Source organism: Misgurnus anguillicaudatus, chromosome 12 (assembly GCF_027580225.2).
Source record: "Misgurnus anguillicaudatus chromosome 12, ASM2758022v2, whole genome shotgun sequence".
Lineage (NCBI taxonomy): Eukaryota > Metazoa > Chordata > Actinopteri > Cypriniformes > Cobitidae > Misgurnus > Misgurnus anguillicaudatus.
The window spans coordinates 18,136,456-18,149,694 of record NC_073348.2 but is presented as its reverse complement, the minus strand read 5'-3'; the positions used below and the strand labels follow the sequence as shown (position 1 = coordinate 18,149,694).

The 13,239-nt window shown below is 38.6% G+C and overlaps 2 protein-coding genes and 1 long non-coding RNA gene across 3 annotated transcripts in view; all 3 read right to left on the bottom strand.

The window, feature by feature from the left end:
• The window catches only part of itga1 (integrin, alpha 1), a 209,372-nt gene that overhangs the window by 100,584 nt on the left and 95,549 nt on the right, over positions 1 to 13,239 (bottom strand). The window lies entirely within an intron of this gene.
• The window catches only part of LOC129447472 (integrin alpha-2-like), a 113,042-nt gene that overhangs the window by 90,094 nt on the left and 9,709 nt on the right, over positions 1 to 13,239 (bottom strand). The window lies entirely within an intron of this gene.
• Positions 9,452 to 11,677, bottom strand: LOC129420890 (uncharacterized). Its single transcript, XR_008636937.2, has 3 exons — positions 11,325 to 11,677; positions 10,031 to 10,200; positions 9,452 to 9,722 (listed from the first exon to the last, which is right to left on the bottom strand). It is a non-coding gene; the product is annotated as an uncharacterized lncRNA (long non-coding RNA).

The following is a 13,239-nucleotide window of genomic DNA, read 5'->3' as shown; positions in this document are numbered from 1 at the left end:
AATTGATGTATTGCTGGTAACATACATTATTTTATTAAACTATATATCTAGTTTAAATGAGCATATAATGAGATGAGTGCCATGTCTATATACATTTGACACGTTTATTATCTTCTTACTTCCCTGCCCTGTGTACCTGATGACCTTTATTCTTCTCTCTCGCGCTCTCTCTCTCTCTCTCTCTCTCTCTCTGCAATGTCTAATGACCTGCGCATTCTCGAGGACGTTTTGAAGTTGTGTTTGACTTGACGCGAAGCTGCTAGACCTCGGAAGATAATGTGCATGGTATTAAAAACGCGTCGTGCAATTTCGTACTTAAGAGCATGAATCCTACCTTTCATAGAAATGAAACACTCGCTTTGCGTCAGTGGAAAGTGGTCGCTTAAATATGACCAGGGGTTTCTTTCATAAGATTTGAACTGAGGCGGGTCTGCATTAGCGCGCGCCTGTCTCGTCCGTCTCCATGGTTCTTTTTGCGCGTTCCCCCGCGGGCCCCGCCCATTTACATCCGTTGCGGGCCTTTATCACCTTGCTTTTTAAAATATTTTTTTACTCAGTAACGGATATGATTTAAAATGAAGCGAAGTACAATACTTTAAATAAAACATACTTAAGTAAAAGTAAAAGTACAGATTTTAAAAACTACTCAAAAAAGTTAAAATAAATACACAAAAAAACTACTCAATTACAGTAACGTTAGTAAATGTAATTCGTTACTTTCCACCTCTAAACACAACACATATAAAAATGAAACTATTTTTATAGTAAAACATGTCCAAAATAGCCCCTTATCCTTTCTTAGACTCACCTCATTATTTATTCATTCAAAACAACAGCCAATGGCAAGTCTCCAGCTGCTTTTAATGTGTTTGTTTTAGATGTAGTTCTGTTTATTAAAATTAGAATATGCAGTTTGGTTGTGGCATACTATATAGTAGATATAAATGCTATAAGATGGTTATACAGTAAATATACAGCATTGTAACAGCTGAGCATCGCGTTTTGAGACAAATACTTCACACGCAAAATTCTACAGACTTTTAAGTTCAAGAGAAGCTTACACTCCGCAAGGTCATCGTAAGGTAAAACGTTGTATTTTATAATATTGCGTTGTATTATAATATCTATTTTGCTGTGTTATGAACAAAGCAGTGTGATTTATCTTTGGTCTCGTCGCAAATCACACTTACAGTATTTAAGGGCTTGTGCTTTTGTCTGGTGCTGTTACAGGATAACCTTTGACGAATTTGTCATGCATGTTAAACTGCTTTCATGATGTTTTAAAATAGATTATTTAAAGCGTTGTGCTTTGTTGTGATATTTGAGGTTGCTGCAGCAGCATGATAGGGTCAGGAATTAATGAAAATATTATCACATATCACATTGAAAATGCATTATTTTAAATGAAGAAATGAAGTGGAAATAAAGTGCCTAAAGAGTGTTTATTTAGAATAAAGGCATATGTTGGGTAGGGTATAAGAATGGCTTTAATTTATCTATAAGTGAAATAATAGATTAAATGCAGTGTACACATTAATAAAATATAGCTATATGTACAGCTTTGCAATCATATCACCTGCTTGCCTGATTTCATTAACTGTGACTAAATGTGTAATACTTCATTAAGTGCAAAATGACATATAAATGGCCCTTTATTATAAGACATAATGGCAAATAATATTGGATTGAAACCTCCCTAATTTTAGTGTATGAATCATTTTAGTCGAGAAATGGCTGCCAACCCAAAAATCCTGACTGCCCCCCCAGTCCAGCAAGCCTAGTACCGGGCCTGCACCCGGTGCAATGCAGCACAATGGGCGACGCAAGTGTCTTTTGCTAGTTTCAACCTGGCGCAATGATCATTCTCACGTTTAGCGCCACTTTGTTTAACCCTCTGGGGTCCGACCATTTTGGGACACTGGCAGATGTTCTGACATGCTCTTACATTTGGTCTTTTTCAGTTGCTTTAAAACATAATAATGGCAAGTGTCTCATAACACTGCATTCAGCACAAACTGGGCTACAATATTATATGAGCTACATGTATGTACATGTTTGTATTTATGAGAGAAAAATGTTTATGCATGGTTTTTAAAAAAGCAAAATTTGTAAGTCACTGATATAAGCCCACAAAACCCATACTTAACATGTTTTCAGAAGACTTTTCTAAACAGAATCTAGTAGGCTACAGTTTTTTCTTTAAAATGATTTGAAAATCATTCTGCCTACTCATTCACATAAAACAATATATTGATTTAGAAATTGTAAGACACTTTTTGTTTAGAGGGGCCATATGCGAGAAGGATTAATTGACAGCTGAGTAATAAAAGACTTGCATAATGAGCCGCATAATGAGCCTTAAGGAAGGAATGTGAGAGGGAACTACAGAAAGTGAGGAGGACAAAATAAATTGTGATTCTTGAAAAATGGCATTATGGTTTTGAAATTTTAGTTCAAAAGTCTGGTTATAGTGTTTTAGCATAGAGAAAAACTGTTATCCAAAAAATTTAAATTTCAATAAAAATGATTTTTTTTACATTATTCTTAAACTGGGGGTCTTCTTCCTACACTTCTGTTAACAAAGTCCATCATCTAAATAGGTATTAGACATAGCGCCAGCGCAAATGGCTTTTAAAGGGGATGAGAGATAAGACTCTCATTGGTTTATTGCACATTATGCCCAAAACACACCCATTACTCATTAGGAGAATATGAACAACCCTTTTCGACCGTACTCTCGGCGCACATGCCATTTTTCCCATCATTAAATTAGCAAAAGTGCCATTGGACACGCCCATTTAAACCATGCGCTTTAGACAATGCGCCCAATAGGGCCCAAAGTCTTTTGATTAAGACTAGGATTTACAAAACAAACATTCTTTTATCATATTCTAAAATGCTCAGTTGTTTTCAACACTGTTAAAAAAAGTAAATTTACAGGCAATGTGTCTGTATTTTTTTTACAGCATTTCTCAGTTTATTATCATACACTGAAAGTCTGTTGTTTTAACAGATATTTTCTGTAATTTCATGTTTTACCAAAATTACAGATAAAAATCGTAATGTTAGATGTTTTTTAATCAGACAATTCATAGTATTTAAATGTATTTTTTCCTTACGATTATGTTGTGTAAAAAGACGGGCTTCAATTATTACAGATAAAAATTGTAATATAAGTAAATGGCTTTACTGACGACACACACACACACACACACACACACACACACACACACACACACACACAAGATAATCCATGTCAGATGTACTGTAAACCCAAATTTAAAATAAACTGACAACGACGTAGAGCTGTATGGGCAGTTCCTAGAACGCTTGAAACTGTTTGTTTCCCATGAACTTGTGAACTTATAATGGAACCTCAAGATTAGGACTAACCTTACATGATGAACATTGGGAACTGTGTATAGACTGTTTTTTTCACAGTCACACTGCTCTGGTATACAGAGCATGGGAGGAGTGTACTGCCTGTCTGAGGGTGTGCCTGTGGTGGAGTGGATGATGGGACTGCTGGTTCAGTAGCTCTACAGTATGTTAGTTTCTGCTATTGATACTATGTACTTTGTATTTTTTACAGTTCTGCTGTGTAGCACATGAATGAATAAAAATGTTCCAATACTTACGTTGATTGTGTATTTTTGATCATGTGAAAAGGTTTTTGAGGGGGATAACCACAAACAACATAACTTTCCAGTTTTGGATATATTATTTTGATTTTATTTCACCAGTGTGTAATACTATGTACACTGGTACATGTAGTGGGTGTGTGTTTTTGAAAACTTGTGTGTGATGTCTGAGGGAAAAGTTAGTTTTTTTCCCAGTAAGAGTGAATGGTTTTAAGTGTAGCTTTATTTTGACCTGACCTGAAAACAGGATGTTTGGAGAATTACATTGCTAACAAGCCCTTACCCATACTTCAGATACTTTTTCTAAACACTTAACACTTAACACAGTTCAAACGTCAAATGTTGCCCGTAAATATGACGTCCAAGTAGGGTCATGGTTGGACGTCCAAATAGTGGACCTAGTTTGGACGTCGAATAGATGTCCAAAATTGGTCATGGACCGACGGACCCAATATAGACATGATCTGCACGTCTATCTGCAGTCCTGTGTTTAGTGGGTTAGCACTAGCTGTGCATTATTAAGTTTACATGTTGGCAATTTTGGTGTAGTGTATCTGCCATCTTCTTTATAATGAAAATTAATCTTTGGCAATTTAATCATTGTTTGACTCTGTTCAGACTCACGGTCACGCTGCAAGATGCCATGTGACCTAATCAGTGACTAAATGAATGCAGGTGTCAGTCAGAGCGACTGTGTGGTTGGTAAAGACAATCTTCTCGTCTGTTATTTTGAGCGTCTGTTAACAGGGTGATTTAACCAAAGGTGTGTTACAAATTCCGTTTACAGTTTTGGGTAATTAGTACTTTTAAAGTGATTTTTAAGGATACATTTACTCAAGTACATTTCTAGTGAAAAAACTGTACTTTTACTTCATTCTGTGGCGTTATTATGATAAGCATACTTGACTTTGGATGCTACATACCATATCTGTCTGTTTGATTACAGGTGCTGTGTTCAACCTGGCAACAGATCGGGCAACGAGGAGACGTGTAATGGGAGAAACTATTAAATAATAAAAACATTTTTGTTGAACAACTTGTCTTTCTCCAGTTATTCATCTGGAGATTCATATTCTCCATCCCGGAGCTTGAGTCAGACTTTTAATGAGTCAGTTGCGGGTCCGCGGCGGATATATGAATCAATTTGCGCCACGGATGCAGAGCGGATGCAGCGCGAGGCCACGGCGGGTCCGCGATCCGCCTTCATTGTGGATCCGTCAATGCGCGCAAGTGGGTCCGTTTCGCGGGTCCATTCCGAAAGCCGCGATACCTCCACGGCTGATCCGCCACGGAGTCCTTTTGCTGTGTGGAATCTTTCTCTGCACATACTAACTTTACCAAAACACTAGTGGAAATCTGACTCAAAATTAAATCACTCGGTCAAAGAATAACACTTCACAATGTACATGCAGTCAATTAAAGTACACCATGTTTCAAAATACTGGCTATTGTTGACATTACAAAAACCGCATAGACTTTTAAGTTTCAGTTTTACAGGTATTTGCATGAAAAACATCCAATCAACCTTTTTTACACAAAATTTCTTGGTTGGGAACACATGTACAGCAATGTTCACATTCAAAAGCATTCTAGTAAAAAACAAAACAGTTGTTTTCCCTTTACTCTTGACTACCTGAGGTACGCTATGATAGAACAGAAAAAGTTTTACAGTATTGATCTTGATCATTATTGAGGATCTCTCTTCTCTCAGACCAGGGGTGGGCAATTTAGGTCCAGGAGGGTTTAGCTCCAACCCTAATCAAGCACAACCGTTGACCGCCTCAAAATGGGCTGCACTCTTTCACCAGCCTCTTTTAGTGTAATCATTGAATTTCATCACTGACTACTGTTCTAGTAGTTTTTGGAATGCCACCACCACGCATTCGTACACCTCTACATTGGCCTCTCCTTGGGCCTGCTCTTCTCCCTGGCCTTGCTCCTCTCACTGCTCCTAACCCTCTCACTACATCTCTCACTGCTCCTGCACCTCTCATATCACCTCTCACTGCACCTCTCACTGCATCTCTCACTGGACCTGCTCTTCTGCCTATGCCCCTTGCTCTTACTCTTTCTCATCCAGACATTACAGTGTTCCCTTTCAGTCGGTCACTACGACGTCACGTCGTGACCGACGAATTGGGAACTCGCTTAGAGAGACCAATCTGCTTCGAGTACTACTAAAACGCCAATGAACTTGAACCTGAATGGCTCACACACACCTGGACAGAGTATGAATGACCACAGGACTTCTCTTCAGCACCTGAATGGACATGCCGTCAACATATCTGACAAGGACAGAGATAACACCATGCAGCCACAACAACCACTGCTCATGGACAGAATCTCAGCTGAGTCCTGCCCGCAGAGCTCACCACAGTCAGAGTGTGTCAGATTAGAACGGCTCCAAGATTCAGCACCCAAGGACGACTCTCTGGAAAACAGCCAGGGAAACCAGGACAACATATCACAGCCTCCGGTCACATCAGAGCAACAGGGCTCTTCACTAGATATGTCATTCCTCTCTCCAGCATCCCCGCTTTTGACCTTCTCCTGAAAAATGGAGGAACTGGTTTATGCTGGAACTAAACTATCCCACTCTATTGCTGTGAGCCCCCAGCTTTCAACCAGAAAACGGCAAGCCCCACAACCATCAAAGCCAGTGGGCCCAGTTCCCCCTCCTCGTCCTGTGAGAGCTCTTTGGTCTCAGACACAACGCCAAGGCACACACCCTCCTCCATCTGCTGTAGGTGAACCAAAAACAACTGATAACGGCTCTCAATGATATGTGTCGGGTTCCTGCTATGAAAATACTAATACCTTTATCAAATGTTTACAAAAGCAGGAACTCAGTGTACCTATATCTTTCGTTTTATTACATGATAGAAAGCCCAGCAAGGCCTTATCAAACCGTAGGGCAAATCCATCTAATCTGCTGCCTGTTACATATCAAAATAAGTTTTCTGTTAGGGAAAAAATAGTACTGTTAAGTTAGCACTTTTAAACATCTGTTCACTTAAAAATAAATCACTTCTAGTCAGTGACTTAATAACTACAAACAACCTGGATTTTATGTTTCTAAATGAAACATGGCTAGAAGAAAGATACAGTGCAACAGTCCTTAATGAAACAACCCCTCCTAACTTTACTTTTATGAGTGTCTGCAGAACTGCTAGGAGAGGTGGAGGTGTAGCTGCTCTTTTTAAAGATGTCTATCAATGTAAGCAAGTGTCATTTGGGAATTACCCGTCTTTTGAATATCTAGGTATTGTGTTGAAAGGTACTCCACACATTCTACTTATCATTATTTACAGGCCCCCAAAATACTCTCCAGCATTTGTTGAGAACTTTACAGAACTGTTATCAACGATTTCCTCAGAGTTTGACTGTTTTGCTATTGCTGGAGATTTTAACATTCACATAGATAAGCCAGAAAGCATTATGGCAAAAGATGTCACTGCTGTTTTAAATACTTTTGATCTGACTCAACATGTACATGGACCCACACACAATCGTGGACACACTCTAGATTTAATTATCAGTAAGGGTGTAAACATTTCATCAATTGTTATTAAGGATGTAGCACTGTCTGATCATTTCTGTATTTTCTTTGATATATTGATCTCTCCTACTATTGAAACTAGATCTGTGTTGGTCAAAAAGAGATGCTTAAATGAGAACACCAGTGTGCTATTTATGAAGGCTATATCTTTAACACCAAGGATATCTGCAGACTCTGTTGATTTTCTCGTTGATTCCTTTAATTTAAAGAGTGCAATCGATGATATTGGTCCTGTGAAAGTCAGGAAGAAGAATGGCAGGCAAAAATCACCTTAGAGAAACTCAACAGCGGTGCAGAATATGAAGAGACAATGCAGAAAAGCTGAGCGCATGTGGCGAAAGACAAAACTTGTAATTCACTATAAAATCTATAAAGACAGCCTTCATGGTTTCTGTGTGGAACTAGGCAAAGCTAGACAGACTTTCTTTTCAAATATTATAAACAACAACATAAATAACACACGCACTCTTTTTGCTACTATAGAGAGACTAACAACCCCCCCCCCCAAGTCACATTCCAAATGAAATGCTCTCAGACAGCAAATGCAGTGAGTTTGCTTACTTTTTCTCTGAGAAAATCAATAATATCAGAAAGGTGATCAGCACATCCTTGAGCTGTGCCGGGGTCAGACAAATCAGACCACAACATCAGAAAGTAGTTACGATGTCTGATTTCGAAGCAGTTGATGGTAAAATTTTCGAAGAAACAGTACAGCATCTTAAAACATCAACCTGCGCCTTTGACACACTCCCCACATCTTTTTTCAAAAGTGTCTTTAACTGTTTAGAAGCAGATCTCCTAGAAGTGGTAAATTCATCACTTATCTCTGGGACTTTTCCAAATTCCCTTAAGGATTTCTTCATCCAATTTAAATTTGAATATATTATTAACACTCTGTTTATTATTAACACGCGGGCGCCGCCAACTCTTTATTTTTCAAGCACTCCGTAAAGAGACTTAGATAACTCTGCTGATTTTGGACATACAGATATGATTTATACATCATTTAAAACGTTAAAGTGTCTAGTTTTTTTTTCTGTCCACTCCCAATAAAAACAGAATGTTGTGCTTTTCGCAAAATTAAGAAAATAAACATGATGCGCGTTTTGTTCTCTCTCCCTCAGTGAAGTCATTTCAGAAACGCGTCAGAAAATTAACTGTAACTTCACGAATACATGTTATATAAACGAAGGATAAATGTCTACATAATGCTTGGAATGTCAGCTTTTAAATGATGTAAGTGAAATCGAAAACATATATTGTCATTCGGTGTAAACTGTATGAAAAGTAGGAGAGAGACCGTCTTTCTAATGTTACCTGATTATCTGTAATGAGAAGAGATCACCACGCCCCCGCGCCATTGAAGTGAATGAGCAGAGACATCCATATGCATAACTTGTGCCTCCTGCAGTCAATGGATACCCATTCCACAATCCATTATCTCCATTCCTTGTTGTTCCATCCGATTGCACCAAAACATGACATCTAAATCCTTATTTACTTGTTTATGTGTGTCAGTATCTCCAGACGCGAGTGTTTTCTTTGTTCTTCCGTCAAACAGTTCACGCGATGGGAAACGCATACACAAACACATGAGTCAGGAAATCGACGCGGTTTTTGGTATTCTTATCAAATACGCGACTGCAAACAGTACAATCCTTATTTAGTTGCGTCTAAGCATATATCTCCGCACAGCACGTTTATTAAACACAGGATCACTCGCATGTGCACACATAAGTTATTGCTTTCATGAGCAACACGTGAGGTAATGGCGGCGGCTGTAAACAAACATTGAGCAAGTTTATCGTGCAAGTTTATCATGCTTGTCCCTTGTTGTGCTTCTACTATAATGATATAATGATTACAAAAACACAACTAAGAGTCCAAACAATGATAGGCAGTTGTTCTTTTGAGCTTTTGCTGCACACAAACCCTGCACTGTAAAAAATTTCACCGTTAAATTACAGTAATATACTGGCAGCTAGATTTGCCAGCATATAGTTGTAATTTTACAGATTACCTACTGTAATATACAACAACAGTTTTTTACTGTAGAAATATTACGGGACTGTGCTGTAAAAAAAGAGAGCTGCACAGTATAATACTGTCAATGTTTGGCTGCATTATACTGTTATTTTAGGGTTCCTGCTGTAATTAATACTGTAGAATGTGATTTTTATAGCATTGTAAAAATGTCATTTTGAAATAAACACTTAAAATTGCTTGCAAAAAAATTCTCAAACAAAGGATGTTGATAAAACACAGTTTTTATTAAATATAATACAATTCAGTGCATTCTTAAATGTCAGTTTCTGCCTCACCAATGAGACTGGGCTGAATAAAACATAAGGCTGTGATGTCACATAAATATCACAACATTGCAGCATACAATGCGAGAGCCCCAACCAAAGTCCATGAAGTTTTTGATGAGGGTGGCCACATGGGGATTCTTTCCTGTCTTTTTGGACACCTTCACATGGCTGGCTTTTGTTCCCCTCTTAGGGTTCACACCAATTAGGCATCTACAAAGTACAATGAGATAAGTAAAGATTAATTGCAATGAAGACAGATAAAACCAACTGCATTCACAGTATAAATATTCTAGGTTGTTGCCATTCTGGCATTAATGAGAGAAAAAATACTTTATTCAAAAAATGTAGCATGATAACAGATCTGGGCTAAACCCTGTGTTATGTCTATATGCACATGCTAGCTTAAACTTCGACTCACTATTTAAAAGACCTAATGCAATCAAAGTCAATTTACAAACAAGAAAGAGACACTAATTTAACGCAATGCGACATTCTTGAACAGCTAGTAGAGGATTTACCTTTGAACAAACTCCAGTGTCCTCGCAGCTTCATCTTAGTATTGCAAGTTGAACACATAGGTGGCGAAAACTGCACAGCTCTCTGATGAAGCTTTGCTGGATGCCTTCACAGATGATGTTGTTTTCACTGCTGATCATCCAACCTCCAAATGTGACTTCATCACCAACAACTAATGCAGACAACAATGATAGTTAATGTCCTAAAAAAAGTATCAGATATTATACTGCTGCAAATCCATTACTTAGAAAAGCTAATTATATTAATTTCAGAAAAAGATTTTTAGAAAGACTGACAGACTGTTCTATAGGCCTACTGTTTTCCCTGGTGAAAAAACCACCAGCAAGACCAGCATATGTTGTGTTTTGGTGCTGGTTTGTTGGTGAATGCCAGATAAACCAGCATCAAACTAGCATCAGCACCAGCATTACCACCAGCTAAACCAGCAACAAACCAGCATTAGCACCAGCATCCCATGCTGGTCATACCAGCATATGTTGTGTTTTGGTGCTGGTATGCTGTGACCACCAGCTAAACCAGCATAGACCAGCATAATTCCCATGCTGGTCCATGCTGGTTTGATTCTGTTTTTTTCAGCAGGGCTATTGATACTCCATACCTTATTGTTAAACTTACCCAGCAGTATCAGCCTTGGACTAGTCGTTTTCAATATTTTACCATGTTCTTACCTCAGCTTAGATGAATTAATACAGCCCTATCTTTTTTCAATGCGTGCACTTCATCCTTGTACAGTGCCCCCTGAATGTGCCAGCGTTAGCCCAGCCCCATTCATTCCAATGGCTCCAAACAAAAGTTTTATTTTGTGCCACCATACTTACTCGTGTAACTACTCATGTAACAGTCTTTAAATAGAGAAAACATGCAAGTGTTTACAGTTTTGTGGCTTCTAAATTCATCCCTGTTTGGAGCCATAGGAATGAATGGGACTAGGCTAAATGCTAACACATTCACGAGGCACTGTACAAAGATTAAAAGTGCACACATTGAAAAAAGATACAACCAAATGGTGAAACAGAGCCCAATCCCTCATGTAGATTTAAAAAAATATCAATAGATAATCACTTGTCAGTCAGACGTTTGATTAGATTGCAAATTACCATTAGCATCTTTATTTGTATTTAACTTAGCTAGTTGCCAATTCGTTTAACAATCAGCACTTAATATGTCAAAATCAAATAAAACGTTTTTAGAAATATTTAAAAAATAAGCAAATATATAAAACATTTTGTCATTTATTTCACTTAGAAACACAGACTCTGTTCAGTTTGTGCTTACCTTGATATACAGGCGAGGAGTAAAAAAACACGTGAATTCATTGTCCGTCTCAGTGCTGGTAAGGTCACAATAGGAGTGAAAATGGATCTTTAATTCTGCTTCCTTTCTGTATAATAAAATGCCGAAAAACAGTGTAGTTAAATCAGTTTGAATCGTGGTTGCAGATGAGTTCTTCACATGTCTGACATGCCTGACCAGACCAAAAAATACTGTATTATCCCGTAAGACTGAACAGTAGCTTGCTGTTATTAGTTTGCTTGTCAAATTAATGTTTATTTAAGGTATTCAACTGTATTTATGAGAAACGGTAAATTACTGTCCAAAATTCCCCGTTTTTTTACAGCAATTTTTTACAGTGTGTGTTCACTTTACCATGATTAGAGTCAGGAAATCGACGCGGTTTTTGGTATATATATAAAATGAGTGTGTATTTACATTTAAATTGAAAAGTAAACCATATCATTGGTAAACCATATCAGTAAACGTAAACCATAAAAGTAAACCATATCATGGTTTTACTACAGAGAAAGTTACATTCCTGTTGAACATCCGCACAAGGCTCATTATGTGGCTCATTTGCAACCCTTTTGTCTCTCAGCTGTCAATCACTGATTATTCAGGAGCTTTCCCGCCTCCACGCATACAGCCTTTCCCAAGCAAAAGTGTCTTAGAAATTGTAAATCAATATCTTGCTTTATGTTATTGAGTAGGCCGAATGATTTTCACATCATTTTGAAGAAAAAACTCTAGACTACTAGACCCTGTTTTGGAAAGTCTTGGGAAAACATGTTTAGAATTAGTTTTGTGGACTTATATCAGTGACTTAAAATTTTTGCTTTTTCAAAAACCACGCATAAAAAAATTTCTCTCAAAAATACAAACATGTACATACATGTTGATTATATGATATTGTAGCCCAGTTTGTGCTGAACGCAGTGTTATGAGACTTTTGCCATTAATATGTTTTTAAGCAACTGAAAAAAGCACAAATGTCAGTGCATGTCAAAACTTCCCCAGGGCCCTAAAAACCCCTTAGACCCCAGAGGGTTAAATTGGGTCACCTATGTAGTAGAAGTGCGAAGTTATTTTAGAAATTGGTGCCTTCTAGGCCGAGAAAAGCCAGAAAATGTGGTTTTTGGCTCATGTGGATGAAAAACACCAAGTCCCAGAATGCATTGCTTCGCTGCTCTTCGATGCCACTCCCTAGTCACGCCTACCGGTTCGAGACGGCAGGAGGCAGGGAGATTCAACTAGGCTAAATACAACTTTTACAGACACGTCTGCGACGATTTAGTTGATATATTATTATAAATAATACCTTTTTCACATCAAAATGATGATACGTTGCGTTGTACCGGGATGCAGTAAGGACAAGCAGTAAGTTTTCATCATTTGCCGCAGTGTAAACAATGGCTGTGGGCTATCAACCACGCAAAGTTCAGAGAAGACAACAATGCGGTAAAATTGAAAAACCTGAGGGTTTGCAGTCTCCATTTCAAGCTAGAAGATATCGAACCCAATGTACTCAGAATAAAGCAAAACACGCTAAAGGACACTGCAATTCCGTCCATATGTACCTTCACAGACACAACGAACAGCCGGGGCCATCTGGCATCAAACGCATTCGTCTACGTTTGAGGGAAGGGTTGCGGTTCCCGAGCTCGACCATGAGATGACCGCCATGCTCGCTCGGGCTGCGGAGTCGGCTTCCCTCGCAAGCCTGCAGACACCCGTCAGCTCTGACGGAGTCTGCGTACCGGGCTTGTGGGGAGGCGGCCTCAGCCTTACATGCCACGGTGGAATTGGATTCGGTCAATCTCACAGCACGTCTCATGGAGGCGCGCGCTCAGTCGATTCTGACTTGCTTGAATACGTTTAAGGGCAAAACAGCGGTCCCTCTGAAACAATTTCAGAA